This window comes from Trichomycterus rosablanca, chromosome 1 (assembly GCF_030014385.1).
Source record: "Trichomycterus rosablanca isolate fTriRos1 chromosome 1, fTriRos1.hap1, whole genome shotgun sequence".
Classification (NCBI taxonomy): Eukaryota; Metazoa; Chordata; class Actinopteri; order Siluriformes; family Trichomycteridae; genus Trichomycterus; species Trichomycterus rosablanca.
In genome coordinates, this window is record NC_085988.1 from 45227546 (window position 1) to 45252890 (window position 25345).

At 40.9% G+C, this 25345-nt stretch overlaps 1 protein-coding gene across 1 annotated transcript in view; it reads left to right on the forward strand.

The window, feature by feature from the left end:
* syt7a (synaptotagmin VIIa) overlaps positions 1-18853 on the forward strand; it is a 228092-nt gene extending 209239 nt beyond the window's left edge. The window contains exons 13-14 of the mRNA XM_062993413.1: positions 13821-14362; positions 18668-18853. The gene's annotated coding sequence lies outside the window, so the exon portion shown is untranslated. The remainder of the gene's footprint in view (positions 1-13820; positions 14363-18667) is intronic.
* The last annotated feature ends 6492 nt before the right edge of the window (positions 18854-25345 follow it).

The window sequence follows — 25345 nt, forward strand, 5'->3', positions numbered from 1 at the left end:
CTGTTGTCCAGGCTACATAAACCTGGCTGACATCATTCAGTGCAAATCATAAGAATAAGGTCAGTGTGATTTTTCACTCGCTTGCCCTGTAATGCTGAATATTATTATAGGCAACTGTAGTGCCTTTAAAATAAAAAGCTACAAAGCTTTTTTTTTTTAATTATGAGGATAACCTTTTTAAAAAGTAGATCACGATGACCTGTCGACTGAAATAGTAGATCTCAAGCCACAAAAGTATGGGCCCCCATGCCTTAGCTCATGCTTTAGTTGTTATGGGGAACTTTACAAGCAATTGAAGAGGCCCTTGGAATAGGTATACTAAACCAACTGTAGTATGGTTTAAAGTGCTTGGAAATTATTACAGTAAATTTCCAAATAACAGCCTCAGTCAGATGGGTAAAATGCCAATTATCTACTGCTGCAGCATTCCTCTGTTTGGATTTCCCAATGTGGTGCCAATGCATACTTATCTCGTTAGTGTGTCCCCAACAGTGTGCTTTTTAAAAATATTAAATCGATTCTACAGTATATTGAACTGAGTGCACATGGATTGAAATTTTGCTTAAAATCTTCTAAAGTGTTTTAAAAACATCCAAACGTAGTTATGTATTCACTGCCATGATGATAGCATCAGGTTCAGCCTGAAAATCAATAAAACTTTGGATCTTTGTCAGACTAAATTGCTTATTTAAAAATGAAGTTATTGGGTTCATTGTATATTGCAAGACCACAAGCTGTTGGGTACATTTTACAGACGGCGAGAATCTGAGAGTGAATATTAAAAGCCAAATACTATATTTTCTGTATAGTCTAAATTTTTTTTCATGACTTTGGCAGGAAAGAAAATTGCACTCTTTAGAGCAGAGTTTTGCAGTTTTATGCCGTCTCTACTGGTGGTCTTATTTCCTATTCCTGGAAACCATTCTTTATAAATGGCTTTTTCTAGCCTAAAGGCAAAGCTTACATTGCCATGCTCCCACTTTGCATATTCTAAATTAGCTATAGCATATTGATTCAGACGCCAACCTTATGTGTATGTCTGAAGTTATTTTCTACCTTATGTCACCCAAATTGCTGTTTGCTGATTAAGTTTGCCAGTGGTCACTTGGTTTCACTGTAATGGTTGTCAGATTTATAATTGTGTTAATGGGAATTTTTGACCATTCTTCCAGAAGCGCATTTGTGAGGTCAGACACTGATGTTGGACGAGAAGCCCTGGCACGCAGTCTCTGCTCTAATTCTTCCACACCAAACTCGCTCATCCATGTCTTTATGGATCTTGCTTTGTGCACTGGTGCGCAGTCATGTTGGAACAGGAAGGGGCCATCCCCAAACTGTTCCCACAAAGTTGGGAGCATGAAATTGTCCAAAATCTCTTGGTATGCTGAAGCATTAAGAGTTCCTTTCACTGGAACTAAGGGGCCTAGCCCAACTCCTGAAAAACAACCCCACACCATAATCCCCCCTCCACCAAACTTTACACTTGGCACAATGCAGTCAGACAAGTACCATTCTCCTGGCAACCACCAAACCCAGACTCGTCCATCGGATTGCCATCGGTTTGCCAGACGGAGAAGCGTGATTCTGCTCTAGAGTCCAGTGGTGGCGTGCTTTACACCACTGCATCCGACGCTTTGCATTGCGCTTGGTGATGTAAGGCTTGGATGCAGCTGCTCGGCCATGGAAACCCATTCCATGAAGCTTGAAGTTTGGAGGTCTGTAGTGATTGACTCTGCAGAAAGTTGCCGACCTCTGCACACTATGGCCTCAGCATCCTCTGACCCTGCTCTGTCATTTTATGTGGCTACCACTTGGTGGCTGAGTTGTTGTCATTCCCAATCACTTCCACTTTGTTACAATACCACTGACAGTTGACTGTGGAATATTTAGTAGCGAGGAAATGTCACGACTGGACTTGTTACATCCTATCACGGTACCACACTGGAATTCACTGCGCTCCTGAGAGCGACCCATTCTGTTTGTAGAAGCAGTCTGCATGCCGAGGTGCTTGGTTTTATACACCTGTGGCCATGGAAGTGATTGAAACACCTGAATTCAATGATTTGGATGGGTGAGTGAATACTTTTGGCAATATAGTGTACTTTTCAAGGCATTGTAAATGAGTGGGGCTGTGTGTATATGCATATGTGTGATATGTATATATGTGTGGTTAGGAAAGCATTTGTGAGTTAATGCTACTCTCCTAATATCCAATACTGTCAACCCAGAAAGCCAAGCTTCAATCAATCTCCCATTAAACCCATTCACACTTAATGGGAATCCATATCCATGAAGTGCGTCACTGAGTGCTTGCTTTTGCGGCCTAATGCGGCCTCCACCCCTTCGTTTATGAACAATTAGTGAATAAATAAATGGCTCAGTTCTTGTAAGCACTGTATCGTTTCCCACATTAGTGATTACAAACAAAAATTATAAAGTAAACATTATTTTGTATCTCTCCAGTATTATGTTTAGCAAACAGGCAGATTTGCTGATATGGCATAAGTTAAGTGGTGTACTTAAATCAAATCAAACTATGTAAAAGCTAGTTAAATACAGATGGGTGCATGCATTTAAGCACTGCTCTTATCTGTATTGCAGATCTTTACTCCATGTTCTTACTACCAGCCTTATGTAGATCTAGTAGTGCTCCTGCAGTTCGGTTTAAATACTATTGGGTTCTTAAATGTGTGTGTGATAGTGGGCTTGACACATAAAGGTCACAATGTGCAATGTAAAATGTGCCTTTATACCTCCGTAATCTGCACTCATTTCATTTGCAGTTAGCATTCAGCTTTAATTACAGATTAAGCTCATTACGCTAATTGTAATTACTAATTGCATTGTAAGGACCGGACCGATGGTCCTGGATCACACAATGCTCAGTGACAGCCAATTTAGTTTTGGATCACAATCTCACAGAGTAAATACTGCTAAAAGGCTCATCTAAAATTCACCAATTGGAGCACAGTACAGGAATACACAACATTAATCTACTGTATGAAATACTGTGACTTCATTATATCGTTGATTCAATGTGGCTGAGTTGTTTCTAAAAATGAGTGCAAGATATTTTGTACATTTAACCATAGGTGTATGTTCACTGGCCTCCCCCTGTCTATGCTGGTAGTGTGTATGCTTGTCTCTATGTATGTATTTGTGTGTGTTATTATTGTGACAGTCATTGCCCAAGGTGTCATAATGCATTATACTCTAGTTAGAGCTGCACCCTATGTGGGGCCTTGGGGTCAACAGTGGGGTGGCAATTAGAGCTAAACACAGTACACACAAACACCAATACTGCATAAGGTATGTGTGTTCTAATTACTAGTGTACTGATGTATTTGAGGCTAGTCTTAAAAATCTTACTGAAGTCTCTTTGTCGTTAGACAGACTCTTAGCAATAAGACAGTGTCACTCCAGTTGTCTCCAGCAGGTTTGTGGGTTTGCTGCTTCACTAGAGCTTAATACAATGTCTTACATGTTATTACAGTCCCAGTCTTAAAATTCCAGATAACACAGTGTCAACATTAAATGCATATTATTAATACAAAACATTATTATATTGAGCATGGTCACATTCGATACTGATCATGCTTGATTGATATACATCTGTCCAAAACCAGATTGGTAAACCACCATATAGGACTATACACATAAAGAAGAGGAACAACATTTATTGTGATTATACTTGCACACAACGAAATTTAGTGTGACACTTTCTAAAAAAAAAGATAAAGATGAAAGAAGAAGAAAAGGTATTTACATAACATCTGGATATTTACAAAGGATGACAGCAAGTGGGATGGAAGTGGGATGAAAGCAAGCAAGGATTGAAGAAACTGGAACTAATAAAGTTGTTCAACCCAACACTGAAGAAAAAGAAAGTCGAGTTTAGGGATGAGCATCTAATGGAATCTCATGTGGATCTTATATATAGATTTATTTATTTATTAGGATTTTAACAACATGTCTTACACTCTTTGGTTACATCCATGACATAAAAGGTAGTTACTCATTACACAAGAATCATCAGTTCACAAGTTTAATGTCAATTTAGGACAATTTAGTTTAAGGACAATTTAGTATCTCCAATTCACCTCATTCACCTCTTGCATGTCTTTGGACTGTGGGAGGAAACCCACACAGACACGGGGAGAATACAAACTCTATACAGAAAGGACCAGAACCGCCCCACCTGGGGATCAAACCCAGGACCTTCTTGCTGTGAGGCGATACTGCTACCCACTGAGCCACCGTGCCATCCCCTTATATATAGAAGATCAAGCCCAGGTCCTCAAGAATTTGCAGATTAGCCAAAGAATATGTAGTTACATTAAGTCAGCCAAATTAACTTAGCAATAATCTTAATTATTCTTGATGTTGATGTACTATTTTGATTTTGTACTATGATTTGTATGGTGTATGTACGTATTTGTTTTGATTATTTGTCTTATGTAAAGCGTCTTTGAGTATCTTGAAAAGCGCTATATAAATAAAATGTATTATTATTATTATTATTATTAGCAATAAGGCATGAAGAAGCATGGTGTTACTGAAAAATAATAATCAATGGTCAGTGTAATGTTTGTGTTAACTATTACAGCAGGCTTTTAATCAGAATGTTTAATCAGCTAATACCATGGCACAGACTGGACAATCTTGATAATATAAACTATTTTCTCATTTGAATAATGAATTACTAAATGAAGAACCAAATAAAGAAACTGTTAAAATGGTCTATTTATCAGAGAGCTGGGCAGCTTTTTTCAGCATATTTCTGTAAAGCACAGTAACCAAGTGGTTTGGGTGAATTTCAGCCAAAGACTTTAGGCTTCTGGGGAAATCACATGATAAATGCTTAGAAATGGAAACAGATTTTAATTAATCATGCTGTAGCTTTGGGAAAACTACTGATTGGTAAAAAGTTCATTTTAGCGTGATAATGACTCCCAAACCACTTCCCAAAACACATTTAAGACCTACAGGACACAGAGAAGTCAGATGGGACAATTGCAGTGTTAAATCAGCCAGCTCTTGACAGATGTAACGGAAACTGCATGAGTCAACAGGGAAAATAGACAAAGTCAATAGAAAACATACTGCAAATACTGAAAGTACCACTTCTGTGTGGAGTTTGCATGTTCTCCCAGTGTCTGCATGGGTTTCCTTCGGGAACTCCGGTTTCCTCCAACAGTCTAAAGACATGCCATCAGGTTAATTGGAGATACAAAATTGTCCATGACTGTGTTTGACAATAAATTTGTGAACTGATGAATCTTGTGTAACAAGTACCTACCAATTCTGTCATGATCGAAATCAAAGTGTGTAAACCATGATGTTAAAATCCTAATAAATAAATAAATAAAACTTCTTCAGCTGTACATTCCACATGTGGTCACAAACCAAATAGCTTTAAACATATTTTTCTCAGTGCAGTACTGCCCGGTAATCAGTGGGGAATTTGCCATCTCTTTCTGTCTGTACTGTTCAAATAATTCAGGCTTCATTAGCAGAAGAGGTCAGCACAGTTTGTGGTGCGGTTTTCAGATTATTGAGCAAAGAAGCTCTGACTTGGACCGTTAGCAATGGTTTTAGCCCTCAGGCCTACCGCAGCTGCCCACACACTGACCAGCATTGGTTATTGGGAATGCTTTATTTATTATAATTGTTCTCGCTCTACAGCTTATAGTGCTTATCACTGCTTTGCTCCCCGTTGACAGGGATTGTCTCACAGAGCTGAGTCTCGGAAGGCCAGTAATCCAGTGTCACTTGAGAAAAGATAATAGAGTGCACTTTAACTGCATAGTGCAAAATGAGTGGTTTTGCATGTGTGTGTATGTGTTTGGAGCTTGGCCAGTCAGCGAGTGTATTCTGTCAGGTGAAGGACGCACTCAAGTCCACTTTGATTAACCTATCAGTCTTTCTTTCTTTTTTCTTTCTCTTTATTCTTGTCATTCTTTTTATTTTATCTTTCTTAAGGACTATGTGCTCTAACCCCAAGTTCACACTAGCAAGCAACAATGCAACCATTTGTTAGCTATGCATGAGCATAACATGGAGCCTTAGTTTAACAGAGGCTAAGGACATGAACACTTTCAAGCATTTAAATTAATATTTTCTTATTTTTAATGCAAAATAAATATAACGTGTTGGTGCACAAAAGAACATTCTATGCTTATATCAAGAAATATAAGTTAGACAGTGGTATTTACACAGCAGGCAGTTGACTCTATCCATTTTAAACATATGCGTTTTGTGGTCATTGCCTATTCCCTGCACAACCACAGGGAACAAGGATTTGTCACCCGCTAGTGTGAATGCTATGTAGGGCAAGAAGGTGCAGTGATAAAAGTGTCTTGATGTAACAGACAGCCAGAGGCATTAATGATTTAGTGTTCGGTTTAACAAGGCTGTTTGGCTGTTAAAAACTGCTGTAGAATTGTGAAAATAGTTGACTTACAATTAGAAAAAAGGTACTAGTTTAGTAGCAAAAGATTAATTTAAAAAAGAAGTATTATTTTGATTGAAGATAATCATGTCAGAATGAATAAACAGTGCTCATGTTAAGCTTTGTCATGTTAAAAGTGCAGAATTAAATTATATTTAACTTTTTGATAGTTGGTTATGCTATTATCTTCGAAGCCAGTGTATGCTGTTCTGATCTGCATTAAAAAAACATTTTAAATAGCAGCCCAAAAGTACTGTGAAAATCATGCCATTTCCCTGAATAGTGCTGGAAAATGTTCTGTATTGTTATATACACCAGTTAGGCATAACATTATGACCACCTTCCTAATATTGTGTGGCCCCCCTTTTGCTGCCAAAACAGCCCTGACCTGAAGGTGTGCTGTGGTATCCAATATGTGATCCTTTAACTCCTGTAAGTTGTGAGGTGGGGCCTCCATGGATCGGACTTGTTTGTCCAGCACACCCCACAGATGCTTAATTGGTTTGAGATCTGGGGAATTTGGAAACCAAGTCAACACCTCAAACTCATTGATGTGCTCCTCAAACCATTCCTGAACCATTTTGCTTTGTGGCAGGGCGCATTATCTTGCTGAAAGTGGCCACAGTCATCAGGGAATACCGTTTCCATATAAGGGTGAACATGGTCTGTAACAATGCTTAGGTAGGTGGTACGTGTCAAAGTAACATCCACATGGATGTCAGGACCCAAGGTTTCCCAGCATCAGAACATTGCCCACAGCATCACACTGCCTCTACTGGCTTGCCTTCTTCCCATAGTGCATCCTGGTGCCATGTGTTCCCCAAGTAAGCGACGCACACGCACCTGACCCAGTCGTCTAGCCATCACAATTTGGCCCTTGTCAAACTCACTCAAATCCTTACACTTGACCATTTTTCCTGCTTCTAACACATCAACTTTGAGGATAAAATGTTCACTTGCTGCCTAATATATCCCACCCACTAACAGGTGCCATGATGAAGAGATAATCAGTGTTATTCACTTCACCTGTCAGTGGTCATAATGTTATGCCTCGTCTGTGTATATTGTCAATATCAAATATATTACCTACTTTATTACAGATGTATTTTAAACATATGTAAAAAAAATAAATTATTTCATCCACTAATAAACAAAGCTAATAATGATTATTATATGGTATCATATAGGGGGGAAATGAAATCTGACAACAACTCCTAGAAACACAGCTTTGGAAATTTACTCCTGGTTTTAAAAGGCAAATAAAAGCACCAACAATTCTTAAACCTCTGTAAATTAAATAAAACTTATAATGAGACATGCTTCCAATATATTTGCACAGCCTTTCCAAGTTTGCATTTGTATGATATAGAGATTTGCAGCCAATTCCAAGGTATATGATCTTACCTCATGCACTCAATTTAACACACCAGTTTTTAGGCAGAATGCAGCCAAATTGGGAACACAAAAAAGGCTTAGCACATCAGTGTTTGTTGTTCCGGTTCCAGCCTCCATCTGCTGTCCTTTTTCATTGTTTAAAGTGCTGGCTTTTAGGCTGGCCTGGCCATTCCCAGTCAGGGTTTCTGTGCACATGATACTGTATGTATGAACATAAATGACTACAATAAGTAATAATATTCGGTCTTTTTCTGTTTACAGTGGACTGTTGTTCTGTGTATAATTGCACATGTGTAATACAGTAGGTGTTCTTATGTTATGTTTGTTTCTTTATTAAATAACTGGAAAAAGGGGTGCAATAAGGCCCCAAAAAACATGATCTTAAATTCCTTTTTCTGTAAATAATTGTTTCAAACACATGGTTGTAAAATATTTTAATTTACCACTTGTATTAGTGATAAAATATTGCTTATAAGTGGTGGTGTAGAAAATCAAGGTGGTGGTGGTGATGATATGCCCTTCTTAAACAAGGGTACTCTTGATGTCCTTTGTATTTTTACTGGAGAAGAGGTTGGGAGGGGACAACTAAGGAGAGGTCCAAAACACAGAGGCACTACCCATCTGTCCCAGACTTCTTGCAACATTACGCATTACCCTGAATTATCCATAGTTACTTTATGTAAGCAGAACAGCATTATATGTCTTATTTATGAGTATTAATGTAACAGTTTTACGATTATCATAAAAAAAATTAAAGGCTTTAAGAATTTAAGAATTAAGACCCAATGAGTTTTGGCAGTTTTTCTTTTAATGCTGACAATGAGCATGCTAGAACTGCTAGAATACTGATTTTGAGACTGTTTAGTCAGTAATCTAATTTCATAGTAAGATGACCTGATTAATTAGTTCTATTAATATGTTATTATTTATTATAATGTGCATTGCACATACCAGTGGTTCTGGTAATTTAAAAGTATGGCTCTTTTGATGGCTCAAATATTTGTTTATTTAATAACATTTTATATTAGTAGCTAGCAATATAAGCACCCTAGATAACCATCTGGACAAAGGAATTATTAATATAAGTCTAATTAACCTAAGTATTTTCCCATCAGTTACTTAAAGCCGAGTGCAGAACTAAAGGTTATATTTTGTTTTGTTTAATACTTTTGCACTTCAGCAATTTGAGTCACACATTTCAATATTATATTTCTGTAATGTAATTTGAAATACAACTGATATATTTCAGTAATTAAAAAATTAAATAATTTAAATGTATGTATTTATTTTGGAAAACAGCTTAGAACGTCATCCGGGTTCAGGTGCTTGGTTGATTGTGTGTACCAAATCACAGATGTACCAAGTACATCAAGTGTGTCACCAAAAGAATTTGGATGGCACGGTGGCTCAGTGGGTAGCACTGTCGCCTCACAGCAAGAAGGTCCTGGGTTCGATCCCCAGGTGGGGCGGTCCGGGTCCTTTCTGTGTGGAGCTTGCATGTTCTCCCTGTGTCTGTGTGGGTTTCCTCTGGGTGCTCCGGTTTCCTTCCACAGTCCAAAGACAAAACAAACAAAGTAAAATACACCATAGTTTTTGATGAGGTCCTTAATACTGTGTAAGCACGTTGTTAGAATAATGTTTGGTGTGACTTGTGTTTCAGCACATACACAAAAGAAGGATAAAATGTATTAAATAATTAGCAAATCCAGTCTTACTCAGGTAAACAGAATATAGGTCAAATTTCCATGTCTATTTTACCAATTTCTGCCAAAGTATAATTGTATTATTAGTGTGGATGTAAACACACTCACTGATAGGTTTCCTAGACATGACCAAGCTTCTTTAAAAATGTACAGTACCAGAAAAGCAGTTATCACATTGACACACATGCTCAGTGTCCAGGTTCCATGTACAACATGCCCCCTTCCAATCTCACACCTCTCTACTTGCCATCATGCTGTTTTTTTTTTTCTTCCTGACAAATATGTGTTTCTTGGACTCTTTCTAACCTTGTTCAACAGCTTTGCTATGCGCTCTGAGTCACAGAGAATTCACTCTCTGTATCATTCTATGCTACAGGGGTTTATTGGTAGGCTGGGCTCAGCAGTAGCAGTAAAATCCTTCCAGTTTTTTTAGGGGTGTGTTGATCCAGTACAGTAACACACCTTGGTCCATCACAAGTTTTTGGGGGTTTTGCTTCTGTGTAAGAATTTGGTAGATAGCACCAATTTTACAGCTAGGTTTACCATACCATATTAGTACTCTAGTGAAAAGAGTGTCAATCAAATAACTGTACTTCAAAATTAACATTGCTTACTGAACATATTGAAAAAGGTGTTCATAATTGTTAGCACTATTATTATTATATTATATGGGTATTACCTCTTTCTCTTATGTCCTCTCTGAGTTTGTCCCAATTCAGCCTCACATCCATATAAAGAGTGCTCTAAATTTCAGCACTTATATGTGACATGTACAATCTTTAAGAATTTAATTCTCTATTTTGCCAACTTTGTACAGTGTAAAAACTATAAATATATGACCAATGAGTACTGTATAGATTTTAGCTGCCTGTCCAGGCACACAGTATATATAACTGGTAGAGTTAATCAGTCAGCCGTGTAGAAGCATTGTAAAGAAAGTTATTGGAATCATGCTTTGTGTAGAAACTTAAAGCGATATATACGTTTTTATTTTCTGCTCTTTCATTTGATATGATTATACGTTTTTATGAATTACTACGTGGCATCAAAAAGGTCTGTGTTATTTATCATTTAATATTCTGTACGAGTCATTTGTTGTTTGTTGATGAGCACAGCGAGGTTCAGGCACCCAGGAGAGTGCATGGGAACGCAGAAAGGAATTTTGAGAGTATGTTCATGTGTGATTGTTCAAACATTAATATGTTCCGTAGCATGTAGTAGTGCTGTAGATGAAGATGTGTGGTACAGTAGTTTGATGTGTTAGATGTGTAGATGTGGACTAAGCATTCATGTAGCAGAGTCAGTGTTCATCATGTGTACCTCTTTCTTCTACTGACTTTCTCATTTTATTGAATTGAACTTATTTTGAATATTAATTGCCAAATTGCCAAACATCAGATGTGTCTTTAGTCCTTTCACACTCAAAACCTGGGACGAATAACAAATTAAATAAAAAAAGATATGCATAATGTGATATGATTATCAGTTTGAAAGAACAAATAAGTACAGAGTAGGATGATGCAAAAGGTTTGCATGGAGGACAGGGCAGTTAAACAGCCAATGCTATAGGGTTTGAATTTAAGTACTGTAAAGTAACCCACAAGCAGGATTCGAGAAATAAATATGAATTGCATATACGCAAGTATAAAAACAACACTTGCCATTACAATGGACATTGAAGTTTAAATGAATTAAAATGAGCACAGAACATTAAAAGCATATCCTGCTTTGTTAAATGTATGAAATGTTTGTGCAGGATTTAGGGCAGGAGCAGGACATACTAGTATGGACAGGATTAGTGGTAATAATTAAGCTGGTTTAGCTTAGGAACATGTGGGTACAGGATGACATAGACATGAAAATTAAAAATGTGTTTTTCTTAATACTTTAAAACATTTTTAACAATGGAAGGTGGTGATTTATAAATTATTTATGATGTGGTTCATAAATGACTGCATTAAAGGAATGTGATATTTTGTTTAATCTTTATTCCACATTCTTTCACAGATGATTCCTTCCAAGTAAACGATCAGTTAATTCCCAGGTTACAGTTCATGTGTAAAAGGGTTTAAGACCACCTTGTGACCTGCTGTTACACTGGCACATCAATCAGTGATGGTTAAATTGTAAACAAAGTACCAATAAGTTACAAGTCAGGTCTTTTTTTACTAAAAGGTTCTCCAAATCCTTACATATGTCCATGTTAGAACTGTGTATAGCTCTGTAGTGCTTGACTGTCTATCAGAAAGTTTGTGTATGTGTGTTTCTTACAGGAATGTAAGTTTGATTCTGGGTCGGTACCATCTGGGCGCCTTAGTACTCACACGCCACTTCTATCAACATTTTCTTTGTAAACTTTTAAACTGTTACATAGTAGGACAAAATGAAAATTTATCTTCATGCAGTGTAATGATGAACAGCTGCTATAGCACACTGGCATTCATAACCTGGCGTGAGAGTTTGGGGTGTCTGTATGCTCCACCCAGCAGGACTACGGTTGAGCGTTCCCGTTTTTTTCTGCCTCTCCTGTTTTTTGGCCGAGCGGACTGTGATTTAATTGTTTGATATGTTTTTTCTGTCTGCCCTCCACCCCTTTGTGTGTTTGGGTGTGTGGGGTGGGTGGAGCTATGGAGCTGAGCTCTTACTATGTTCTATGATAAAATAAAAATAATAATTATTTGTAAATCTGCAGTTGTGTGGTTTATTAAGGACTTATTATTACTATTACTACTGTATGTTTACCATATATGGCTGAATATAAAGTAATGTAACAAATAATTTATAATTATAATTATATAGTCTATAATATAGCTGCATCATATGTCTGTCTTAAAATTAAGGAATTCATCAAAACCCCCAGTATATTTACTATATATACTATATATTATACCTAGCACCTATACAGTACTGTGCAAACGTTTAAGGCAGGTGTGAAAAAGTGCTGCAAAGTAAGAATGTGCAAAGTAACAAAATGCAAAGTGAATAAACAAAAGGGAAATTTAAATCAAATGAATATTTGGTGTGACCACACTTTGCCTTAAAAACAGCATTAATTCTTCTAGGTACACTTACAAACATTTTGAAGAACTAACCACATATCTTTTGTGGATGCAGTCTTAATCACATCCTTCTGTCTCTTCATGTAATTACAGACAGACTTTATAATGTTGAGATCAGGGCTCTGTGGGGGGCATGTCATGACTTCCAGGACTCCTTGTTCTTCTTTACACTGCAGATAGTTCTTAATGACATTGGCTGTATGTTTGAAGTCGTTGTGCTGGTGTAGAATAAATTCGGAGCCAATCAGATTCCTCTCTGATGTTACAGTATGATGGATAATTATCTGCCTGTAGTTCTCAGCACTGAGGACACCATTAATCCTGACCAAATCCCCAACTCTATTTGCTGAAATGCAAGGAACCTCCACCATGCTTCACTGTTGCCTGCAGACACTTACTATTGTACCTCTCTCCAGTGCTTCAGCAGACAAACTGCATTCTGTTACTCCAGAGAAGCTGCTGCCATTTTCTCCACCTCAGTTTCTATGTTTTTGTGTATAGTTGGGTCACTTTGCCTAGTTTCCACCTTAAAAGTTATGGCTTTTGGCTGCAATTATTCCATGAAGACCACTTCTGGCCAGACTTCTCCGAACAGTGTACCAAGTTCCTGAGCTGAAGGCACTGCTTGACATTATACAATTTTGAAGGGAAGCGTGATGTGCTTTCATCTGCTGCATTAAGTTTCCTTGGTCGACCACTGTGTCTCTGGTCACCAAAGCTGTGCTTCTTCAAACGAACTTGAACAGCACATCTTGAAACCTTGACTCTTGCTTTGAAATCTTTGCCTGGAAGAGATCTTGCTGATGCAGTAGAACTACCTTGTTTCTTGTTGCTGTTCTCAGTCATGCCATGGTGTATGACTTGTGACATGAAACTGTCTTCCACTACCTCACCTTTGTAGTTTGCCTGTTCCTCCCCCAGTTTCAAGCCTCCTATACAGCAGTTTCTGTTTCAGTTAATGACCTTCAACCTACATATGAAAATGTGTTACGGGGTCACATTGGTGGAGGGTTTTAGCCACACCTTTTGTTCTTTTCTTATTGGTGCACGGGGCTTAAGTAGTCTAATCACGAGCACTATATATAGAAGTGGTGTGGGAATCCTTGTTGCCAGTTGGTCTCGTTAGGTCGTCGGACTAGAGCATTCTTAGTAGATCCCTGTTCCTATTTTGTTGAGCCTTTACCTCGGCTGTGTTTATTCTGTTTGTTGCAGGTGGGAGCGGTCCAGGCGATACTGGAGATTGGGACACTTACGTTTTAGAAGCCCTGGAACCGACTCCGTTCGTCTGGACATGTGTTATGTGCTGATGAACATTAACTTCCTTTACTTACGCTGTAGTATTTTGTTACATTGCTGATTGTAGTTTGGGGTACTGGTATTAAAACCCTCTTTCATTGATTTCTGTTTCTGAGCTTGATTTCCCGAGTAGTGGTTCCAAACTAACCTCTAGGGGTTGTTTGAATCCCCATAACAGTACCAACTGGCCCATTATGGAACCCTCGGGAAATCAGCCCGGATCAGATCCCGTTGCGCCCGCGTTTCCACCCGGAGCTAATTCCCAAGACCCAACAATGGCGTCCCTCGTGGAGAGCAACCGTGAGATCGTACGTTTCGTGTCGGATCTGGCACGTCAGGTGCAACGTATCTCGGAAGCCATCGCGGCACCTGCCCCCCCGTTTCCATCTCCGTCACGACCGGCTTCGTCGGGAATTTTCACGGCCGACGCTGTTCCGCTACCTGCCGACTCACCTCAGGTTCGTACCGATTCCGTTACGGTTCATCCTGAACCCTATTTCGGTGACCTAGATAAGTGCCGTGGTTTTGTGTACCAATGTGAATTGGTGTTTGGTATCCGTCCCTCCGGTTTCCCCACCGATGTGCACAAGATCACTTACATTATTGGTTTATTGCGTGGTCGGGCGCTCGCATGGGCGGAGGCTTCACAATCCACCGCTTCTCCGGCGGTTTGTACCTACCAAGCGTTCTTACAGCGTTTTTTAGCGGTTTTTGATAAACCTGAACGTGCTGGCGACGCGGACGATAGATTATTAGATCTTCGTCAGGGTAATAAGTCGGTGGCAGAATTCGCGGTGGATTTTGTTACCATTTCGGCCGATGCAGGGTGGAATGACACCGCCCTCAAGGCAGTGTTTAGACGGGCCTTGAATCCTCACATCCGGACTCAATTGGCCAACAGGGAGAAGCCTAACTCTCTCCAAGAACTGATAGACCTGGCCATTCGTCTGGATGGGATGACTCAGGGGGGGGCACTTCAGACCGGGGGGCTTAGAGCGGAATCTCCTAGTGGGGGGGTACCTATAGGTAGAAGGGGCACTTCATTCTCTCCCAGATCCTTGGAGGTACACGAGCCCATGCAACTGGGTAAGACCCAGATCACTGAAAGGCGGGCCCAATCCCCTCACAAGGATGGGACGTGCCGCTTCTGTGGTCAGAAGGGTCATTGGGCTGCCTGGTGTCCTAATCGGTCAAAAGATCAGGCTCGACCGTGAATTACGGGGCATGGTCGAGCCGAATCCCTACTAACCGTGTTCCCCGTTGTAATATAACTATCTCCCTGCACACCAGTAAGGGAAGATTCTCTTCTCGGGCACTGATAGACTCTGGTTCAGAGGAGAATTTGATTGACGCCAAGTTTGCAGTTAGTTTGGGTTGCAAACTGGTAAGGTTAGAGGTTCCCTTAAGCACTATCGCAGTGGATGGACGTAGATTAACTCATATTACGCACCGCACAGTTCCTGTTTGGATGACAGTGAAGCAGACTCATAAAGAGATGATCTGTTTTTCTGTTTTTCTTTCTCCTGACACACCAGTGATTCTTGGGCATCCGTGGCTGCGTACTCATAACCCTCAGTTCGATTGGGGCAAGGGGCGAATTACTTCGTGGGGCCGGGAATGTCTATCTCGGTGTCTACGTTCGGACGAAGGGAAGAAGGTGGCGTCGCTTAGGGTCTCTACTGACTTAACTAACGTTCCATCCATTTATCACGATCTCAAGGAAGTCTTTTCTAAAGACAATGCCTGTCAGTTACCACCACACCGCAGTTACGATTGTGCTATTGACCTCCTCCCGGGCGCACCACTCCCCAAGAGCAAGTCTTTTCGATTGTCAATTCCCGAACGGAAGGCTATGGACACCTACGTTGCGGATTGTCTCGCTACGGGTCTCATACGTGCCTCTTCGTCGCCACTGGGGGCGGGATTTTTTTTTATTGAAAAGAAGGACAAGTCCTTACGGCCTTGCATTGATTACCGGGGGTTGAATAAGATTACTATTCGTAATAAGTACCCCTTACCCCTCATCTCTACGGTGTTCGAATCCGTGCAAGGGGCGGTAATTTTTTCTAAATTGGACCTTCGGAACGCTTATCATTTGGTCCGGATTAGACAGGGCGACGAGTGGAAGACGGCATTTAACACACCTAGTGGGCACTACGAATATTGCGTGGTCCCGTTTGGTCTCACTAACGCACCTGCCGTGTTTCAAAATTTAGTTAATGACGTTCTAAGGGATTTCCTTGACCATTTTGTGTTTGTCTATCTGGACGATATTCTCATTTTTTCGCGTTCAGTTCAAGAGCACCTTGCACATGTCCGGCAGGTCCTGACTCGACTTTTAGAAAATCAGCTATTTGTAAAGGCTGAGAAGTGCGAGTTCCACAAGGACTCAATTTCCTTCCTAGGATTTATAATCCAGGCCAATAGTATTAAGGCGGATCCAGAGAAGATTCGGGCGATTCGTGAATGGAGGGTGCCCTCTTCTCGTACTGAACTTCAGCGTTTTTTAGGTTTTGCGAACTTTTACAGGAAGTTCATTAAGGGGTATAGCAATATAGCTAACCCTTTGACGACCCTCACCTCGACGAAGAGACAATTCAAGTGGACCAGAGAGGCTCAAGACGCGTTCGAGGACTTGAAGGACCGATTCACGTCCGCCCCGATCCTGGCTCAACCGGACCCATCCTTGCAATTCGTGGTTGAAGTGGATGCCTCCAACACGGGAGTGGGAGCTGTTCTTTCCCAACGTTCGGGTAAGGAAAGTCGTCTCCACCCATGCGCTTTTTTCTCCAGGAAGCTATCACCGGCCGAGAAGAATTATGACATCGGCAACCGGGAGCTATTGGCAGTTAAGATGGCCCTGGAGGAATGGAGACATTGGTTGGAGGGGGCAGAGAAACCGTTTGTGGTCTGGACCGATCACAAGAATCTGTCCTATGTGCAGACGGCCAAGAGACTGAACTCCAGATTGGCAAGGTGGGCGTTATTTTTTGATCGATTTAATTTTATCCTCACCTATCGTCCAGGCACCAAGAACACTAAGCCAGACGCTCTTTCGAGACTCCATCCGGGGGCGGAGGACACAGACGCAGAGGGGTCAGTACTTCCGACGGCTCGAGTGATCGCTGGGGTCTCTTGGGGGCTTCGTCGATCCATCGAGAGGGCCCTACGCGCTGACCCTGACCCGGGCACAGGACCGTCCAACCGCCAGTTTGTGCCTACAACAGCCAGATCGGAGGTACTGAAATGGACGCACGACTCCAAATTCGCCTGCCATCCGGGGGTGGCCAGGACGGAAGATTTGGTTCGGAGACATTTCTGGTGGCCTTCCTTGTCTACTGACGTGAGGGAGTTCGTCACAGCATGCCCCGTCTGCGCCCGCAACAAGGCGTCTCATGCACCACCTGCGGGGTTGGTTCAGCCTCTGCCGATTCCAGGGCGGCCCTGGTCCCACATAGCTCTGGATTTTATCACAGGACTTCCACCGTCGAACGGTAAGACTGTGATTTTAAATGTGGTGGATCGGTTTTCCAAGACTATCAGACTGTTTGCTTTACCTAAACTCCCTTCCGCGCTGGAAACAGCCACTTTGGTATTTGACAATGTTTTTAAGGTCCATGGGATTCCCGCGGACATTGTGTCGGACAGAGGACCACAGTTCGTGTCACAGGTCTGGAGAGCCTTTTGCAAGGCATTGGGGGCGTCGGTCAGCCTTTCGTCGGGGTTCCACCCGCAGTCTAATGGTCAGACGGAAAGGGCTAACCAGGAGGTGGAGACTGCGCTGCGCTGTGTAGCCGCTCAACACCCTAACAGCTGGAGCAAGTTCTTGTCCTGGGCGGAGTACGCTCACAACACGGCACGAAGCGCAGCCACAGGAAGGTCGCCGTTCGAGGCCGCTTTGGGTTATCTTCCACCATTATTTCCGGAGGGCGAGGTGGACATAGCAGTCCCATCAGTAGCTCATCACATGAGGAGGTGTAGGAAGATGTGGAGGAACACGCGCATCGCTCTCCGCCAAGCCCAAGCGACCACGGTCATCTCCGGGAATAGACGGCGACGGCCGAGCCCGCTGTACAAGGTGGGACAACTAGTTTGGTTATCCTCTAAAAACATTCCTTTAAGGGTGGAATCTAACAAACTAGCCCCCCGATTTATTGGTCCTTATCCCATTACTCGTGTCATCAGTTCATCGGCAATTCGGCTTAAGCTTCCTCGCCACATGAAGATTCATCCCACATTCCATGTGTCCCACATTAAACCGGTGCTGCATTCTCCACTTAATTCTTCCCCGAATGAGACACCAGGACCTCGATTAGTGGAGAATCAACCCGCCTACACGGTGCGCCGGCTGCTGGACTCCAGGAGACGGGGCAGGGGGATCCAGTTCCTCGTCGACTGGCAGGGGTACGGACCGGAGGAACGTTGCTGGGTGCCGAGATCTGCCATCCTCGACCCTTCGCTCATCCAACAGTTTCGGAGAGAGTTCCCGGGCAAGTTGGTTAGGGTGCCGAGAGACACCCGTTAAGGGGGGGGTACTGTTACGGGGTCACATTGGTGGAGGGTTTTAGCCACACCTTTTGTTCTTTTCTTATTGGTGCACGGGGCTTAAGTAGTCTAATCACGAGCACTATATATAGAAGTGGTGTGGGAATCCTTGTTGCCAGTTGGTCTCGTTAGGTCGTCGGACTAGAGCATTCTTAGTAGATCCCTGTTCCTATTTTGTTGAGCCTTTACCTCGGCTGTGTTTATTCTGTTTGTTGCAGGTGGGAGCGGTCCAGGCGATACTGGAGATTGGGACACTTACGTTTTAGAAGCCCTGGAACCGACTCCGTTCGTCTGGACATGTGTTATGTGCTGATGAACATTAACTTCCTTTACTTACGCTGTAGTATTTTGTTACATTGCTGATTGTAGTTTGGGGTACTGGTATTAAAACCCTCTTTCATTGATTTCTGTTTCTGAGCTTGATTTCCCGAGTAGTGGTTCCAAACTAACCTCTAGGGGTTGTTTGAATCCCCATAACAAAAATGATTATCATTATCACCTGTTTGGTAGAACTGGTTAATCATACACTTGGCTATAATCCTACAAAATCCCTGAATGTGTATAAGTGTACCTAGAAGAATTTATACAGTTTTGAAGGCAAAGGGTGGTCAGACAAAATTCTGATTTAAGATTTCTCTTTTATTGATTCACTTTGCATTAAGAAAAAGCATCAGAAAAAGTTGGGCCAGTATGGAAAATGCAAATAAAATAAAAATGCAGTGTTCCTTACATTTACTTTTACTTTTATTTGATTGCAGACAGTTTACACCCAAGATATTTCATGTTTTATCTGCTCAACTTCATTTCATTTGTTAATAAACATCCATTCCTGCATTTCAGGCCTGCAACACATTCCAAAAAAGTTTGGACAGGGGAAATTTAGGGCTAGTAACGAGGTGAAAAAACTAAATAATGATGGTGATGCAAAAAAGGTGATGTAAACAGGTGAGGCATCTAGGATGGACCATCACACAGTGGAAACGTGTATTGTGGTCAGATGAATCAGCATTCCAAGTCTTTTTTGGGAAAAATGGACACCGTGTGACCAAATTCGAAAAGGACCATCCAGACTGTTATCAGCAACAAGTCCAAAAGCCAGGGTCTGTCATGGTATGGAGCTGTGTCAGTGCCCTTGGCAAAGGTCATTTACACTTCAGTGATGGCAGCATTAATGCAGAAAAGTACATTGAGATCTTAAAGCAACATATGCTGCCTTCAAGACATCATCTTTTCCAGGGACGTCCAGCATTTTTCAAACAGACATGAAAAACCACATGCTGCACACATTACAAATGCATGGCTGTGGAAGAAGAGGGTACGGGTACTGGACTGGCCTGCCTGCAGTCCTGAACTGTCCCCAATAGAGAATGTGTGGAGAATTTTGAAACGAAAAATGCAACAACGACCCCGTACTGGTGCACATCTTAAGACGTGTTTGCAGTGTGGTGAAAAGGAATGGCAACATTACAAAGTGGTAAATGCTTTACTGTCCCAACTTTTTTTGGAACGTGTTGCAGGCCTGAAATGCAGGAATGGATGTTTATTAATAAATGAAATGAAGTTGAGCAGATAAAAGTAAATGTAGAAACTCTGTTTTTATTTGCATTTTCCATGCTGTCCCAACTTTGAAAAACTCAAAAGCAGAAATAACAGAACTTGGGACACAATAACAGGCGTATACTTTTCCAAATGTCACATTTTCCTAATTACAAGTCCTTGGTTAAAGAGTGGATTGCAAGTGATGTATGTTTAGTGTGATTCATCATTATGAATCTTTATTTTTCTCCATATTTCACAGCTATATGATACATCGATGGAAAAATATTTGAACTGTTTTATTCAGTGATACTAGGCACATTTTAAACAGGATTCTAAATGTTATATATTTGTAATAGACAGATATGTAGTTTTATGATAGTTTAATACCTCTACCTTTTTTTAAACAAAATAACTACATTTTTAAGAACGTTGATGCTCTACTGCACTCTAGGACTCCATATTAAATATGCATGGCCAAAAATAGATCATGTGTAAATCTGTGTGCTGTCTTACACACATGTTCACTACCAACATTCTGCAGGCATATCCAACACAGGTTAAATTATATATGAAGTAATAAAATATAGTTTAATAATGTGAATATGTAAGGCACCGTTATTCATTTCATATGGAGCATTTGTAAATAGGTCATAATATTGGGTAATTTCCAAACCAACTAACTGATAAAGTCATGCATTTAAAGCAATTGGTCATGCTCAGTCAATATTAAGTGTGAGCTTGTTGTTAATTTTAGCATGGCACATTCATTTGTTACAGTGTGACAAATAGTTTGGATTTGTTGTGTGTGTGTGTGTGTGTGTGTGTGTGTGTGTGTGTGTGTGTGTGTGTGTGTTGAAAAAGCAAATGACTGAGTAGCAGGTTCTGTACCTGTCTAGCTAAGAGTTGTCACAACACCAAACCCAATACAAAAGCACAATTAGACAGTGGAGAGCAATGTAAAAATGAATAGCAGAGTTGGTTGCACCTTAATGTCAGTACACACACACACTGATTCAGGTCCATGCAGATTGGGACTGTGCATTTGTCCTTTCCTGCACCGCAGCAGACGGCCAAACCCACCCAGCCCAGCAGGAACAAGTGCTTACATAACTACACACTATTATTAGACCCACTCTGTACACACCTTTATCTTCCACACCTCTAACCCCTCAGTCACTTTGATCTCATGTTTTTTCCATGTTAGTGGTACAACACTTTTTTTCAATATTCCGTCATTCCATATTTGTTCATTTCCTAAATCCCCTCTTTAAAAGCAATAGCTTCTAAGCTCAAGAGTGGTGGTATAAAAATTACTTTTTTTTTCAGCGACCCAACCTGTGAGAGCCTGTGCCCTTTTCCCGTTAGTGGAAATGAAAGGATGCCTTTTTCCTTGTTTGGAATTATAATGTGGCAAACAAATGAAAGGACTTCTATTTACTAGGCTTCTGAGACAGATTTAAAAGCAAGATATGAAGAGCAAGATATGAAGATACAATGATAAGTGAAAAAATAAAAGATGTGGAGAATTGGGAATTAATATTAGTGGTGGAAGAAAAGTTGTTTGGTTTAAAACAGTGCTCTAAGGTCACTGTTAAGGAAGTTTAATTGCTAATAGCATGAGCATTATTACCTCATATTTTTGGTATCTTGTGTTTAACATGGACTGTTACTTTTGGTTCTTGTTTTGGATTTTTTGCTTGAATTATTGTTGCTTCTACTATTGGCTATCTGTCTTCTTGACCGTTTTTGGATTTACCTTTGGTTTTTTACTGTTTTTTACTGGTAATTTAATAAACTGAACATGGATCCAGGGTGGCATGGTGGCTCGGTGGGTAGCAATGTCGCTCACAGCAAGAAGGTCCTGGGCTTGATTCCCAGGTGGTCCTTTCTGCGCGGAGTTTGCATTTTCTCCCAGTGTCTGTGTGGGTTTCCTCCGGGAGCTCCGGTTTCCTCCCACAGTCCAAAAACATGCAGTCAGGTTAATTGGAGGCACTGAATTTTTTTTGGCGCCCCATTCAGGGTGTTACTGTGTGCCTTGCGCCCACTGAAAAGCTGGGATAGGCTCTAGCATCCCCCCGCGACCCTAGTTGGATAAGCGCTTAAGAAAGTGAGTGAGTGAACATGGATCCATATCCATTTTATGCTACACAAAAAAATTGGACCAACAGAAAATATCCATATTCAGAATTGGCTTTTCACAAAGGTTCTGCTAATACTTGCTGATAAGCCGAGTCCTTTCTTTTTCTCTGATGTGCCAACGTTTCACTGAAAACACTTACCCCTCATAATAAACATTCTCTTGGCCCAGAGACACACTAGTTTTAATATGAAATTTATATTACTATTGTCATTCATTTGAAACATGATGAGCATTTTCTTCTTGCTTTTATAGCTTTTTGGATCCCTGCGTGAAATCATGTCCATAAACATTCAAGGTTTCTGAGCCCCAAGTAGCCTGGCTCGGTTGGCTGCATAGGGAGCTCAGAGATGAAAGTCCTACCAGGGTTTCTAGCCAATACTCAGGTCACTGCTTTGTCCCCTGATGGTGCTAAGAGACCACTTTGCTTACAATGGTGCCAAGGTCACCACTCTGCTCCCTGATGGCAGCAAAATCACTGCTTCATTTCCTGTGGCTGCTAAGGCCATTGCCCTCACCTCTCTTCTCTGCCTCCACCTATGATGCCACTCTGGTTCCCCTCTTTCTCAGCTCTGTACAGATGTATATTTTGAAAGACACAAGCTGCAGTTAAGGCGACATATTTTCCCAGAAAGTCCAGAACAGCAACAGGATATCAGGCCTCATTTTGTACACTTTACAACAATGTGGCTTTGTTGACACAGAGTGTGTGTGCTTGAGTTGCCTGCCTGCAGTCCAGATATGTCTCCTGTTGAAAATGTATGGTGCAGCATAAAGAGAATCAGACAAAAGCAACCAGCTGAAGTCTCGTATCAAGGACGAATGAACAAAAATTCTGCTTGCAAAACTGCAGCAATTAGGGTCCTCAGTTTCCAAACTATGAAAAAGTCCTATTAATAGGAAAGCTGATGGAACACAGTTCTAAACATGACCCTGTCCAGACTGTTGTCCAAATTACAATGAAGCTGATAAGTAAAAACATCAGAAATCGTTCTACTTTTATAATGTAAATACATATTCAAGATAACTAAATCAAAATACAGATTCTTCTTTTTAATGCATTTTATAAATTGTTCCGCCTTTTCTGGAAATGGGGTTTTTATGTACTCTCATGAAACATTTTCCTAAAACCTGACAAGCTAAATCATTGCCAAAGAGTAGTTACTCATTACACAAGGTTCATCAGTTCACACAAGGTTATATCGAACACAGTCATGGACAATTTAGTGTCTCCAGTTTACCTCACTTGCATGTCTTTGGATTGTGGGAAGAAAACTGAGCACCCGGTGTAAACCCACACAGACATGGGGAGAACATGCAAACTCCACACAGAAAGGACCCGGACCGCCCCACCTGGGGATCGAATCCAGGACCTTCAGGACAGTGCTACCCACTTAGCCACCGTGCCGCCCCTGCAGTTTGTTTGAACATATGATTTGGTCTTTTACACACCTGTGGGGACTAAAAATAATTAGAGGGTTATTTTTAAAAGAACTCGGTGGGTAGCACTGTCGCCTCACAGCAAGAAGGTCCTGGGTTCGATCCCCAGGTGGGGTGGTCCGGGTCTTTTCTGTGTGAAGTTTGCATGTTCTTCCATGTCTGCATTGGCTTCCTCCGGGAGCTTTGGTTTCCTCCCACAGTCCAAAGACATGCAATTGAGGTGAATTGGAGATACGAAATTGTCCATGACTGTATTTGACATTAAAACTTGTGAACTGATGAATCTTGTGTTATGAGTGACTACCGTTTCTGTCATGAATGTAACCAAAGAGTGTAAAACATGACGTTAAAATCCTAATAAATAAATAACAATACAATTTTGAGAGGATGTTTCTTTTAAATGTTATTTACATTTTCAGCATTTAGCAGACGCTTTTATCCAAACCAGTACTGTGACAGTATACTGTCTGAGCAATTTTGGGTTAAGGGCCTTGCTCAAGGACCCAACAATGGTGGGTCTTGGCAGTGGTGGGACTTGAACCAGTGACCTTCTGATTACTAGTTCAGTACCTTAACCACTAGGCTACAACTGCCCTATTGTTATTGACGATGGAATGTCAATTATTTAAACACACAGCCAATCAGACAAAGGTAATCTAAGTGTTTTCTTGATCTTGCCTGTAAGATGTGTACAGCTAGCAGTTGATTTGATCTAAAACAGAAACATAATTGCTTTGTTGGAATCAATCAAAACACAAACATTGTAAAAGGGTTTTAACAGTGGTGTTTGTAAGGTAAGACGAGCTGCTTTTGTCTCAGTTAATTTCTTTGCAGCAATTAACAAAATGCGCTTCAGATCAAAAATAGAAAGCGAAATGAGGCAAACAAATAAAGCTGCAGCCTTTTGGGATGGCTTTTCATTCTTATGCTGTTCTGCACATACAGACCAAGACAGGTGGAAGCATCTGCAGGATACACTAAACAGGGGTTAAATAATGCAAGTTAATTAACCCTCACAGGTGCAACCATTAATTAACCCTCAGATATTGGCTAAACCACACCCACTTATAAAACAGTTACATTTGTCAGCATAACTGCTCCTGTTGTATCTTATTTCTAGATTGAGGGTGCACTAGAACAACTATTATACATACAGAAGAAATAAATAAGATGTTACAGTACATTGATATTTTTAGCAGCCTGGAATGTAACGGTAAGAAAGATGGAATTGAATTGAATGAAGTAAGCCAAAATGAAAAAAACGAGAAGAGAGAGCAGGAGGCAGATGTGATGAGTAACTGCTTTATTACACCTGACTGGCTATGGGCAAACAAACAAACGTTAGATAATGGATTCACTGTGACAGGCCTACAACCAGTTTGACGCTTGCACACAAAAGCAAGAAAAAACTGTAATCTACTGTAATCTAAGTCTTATTTACAGCCAACAGCATATGATATCTTGAATTATGTAGGATTTTAAACATACAAAGCTTAGCAGACCCTACTATACACACACCTGCTTGCCACTGGAGTGTGGAAAATGTTCTTGCTATCTGAATTAACAAGCATCTCAAAGGAACAGTTTCTTGAGTTTCCCCATGACAGACAACATGCTTTGCTTTGTGTAGGGCTCCCCTACAGGGTTGCCGACAGCCCTGGGTCAGAGGGATTTTTTATTAGAAGTGTCTCTGACACAGTTGGTGGGCTTTATGGTTTCTGGAGTTGCTGTGATAGTTGCTGGGGTGAGTATGGTTAGAACTCAGTGTATGTCACATTCA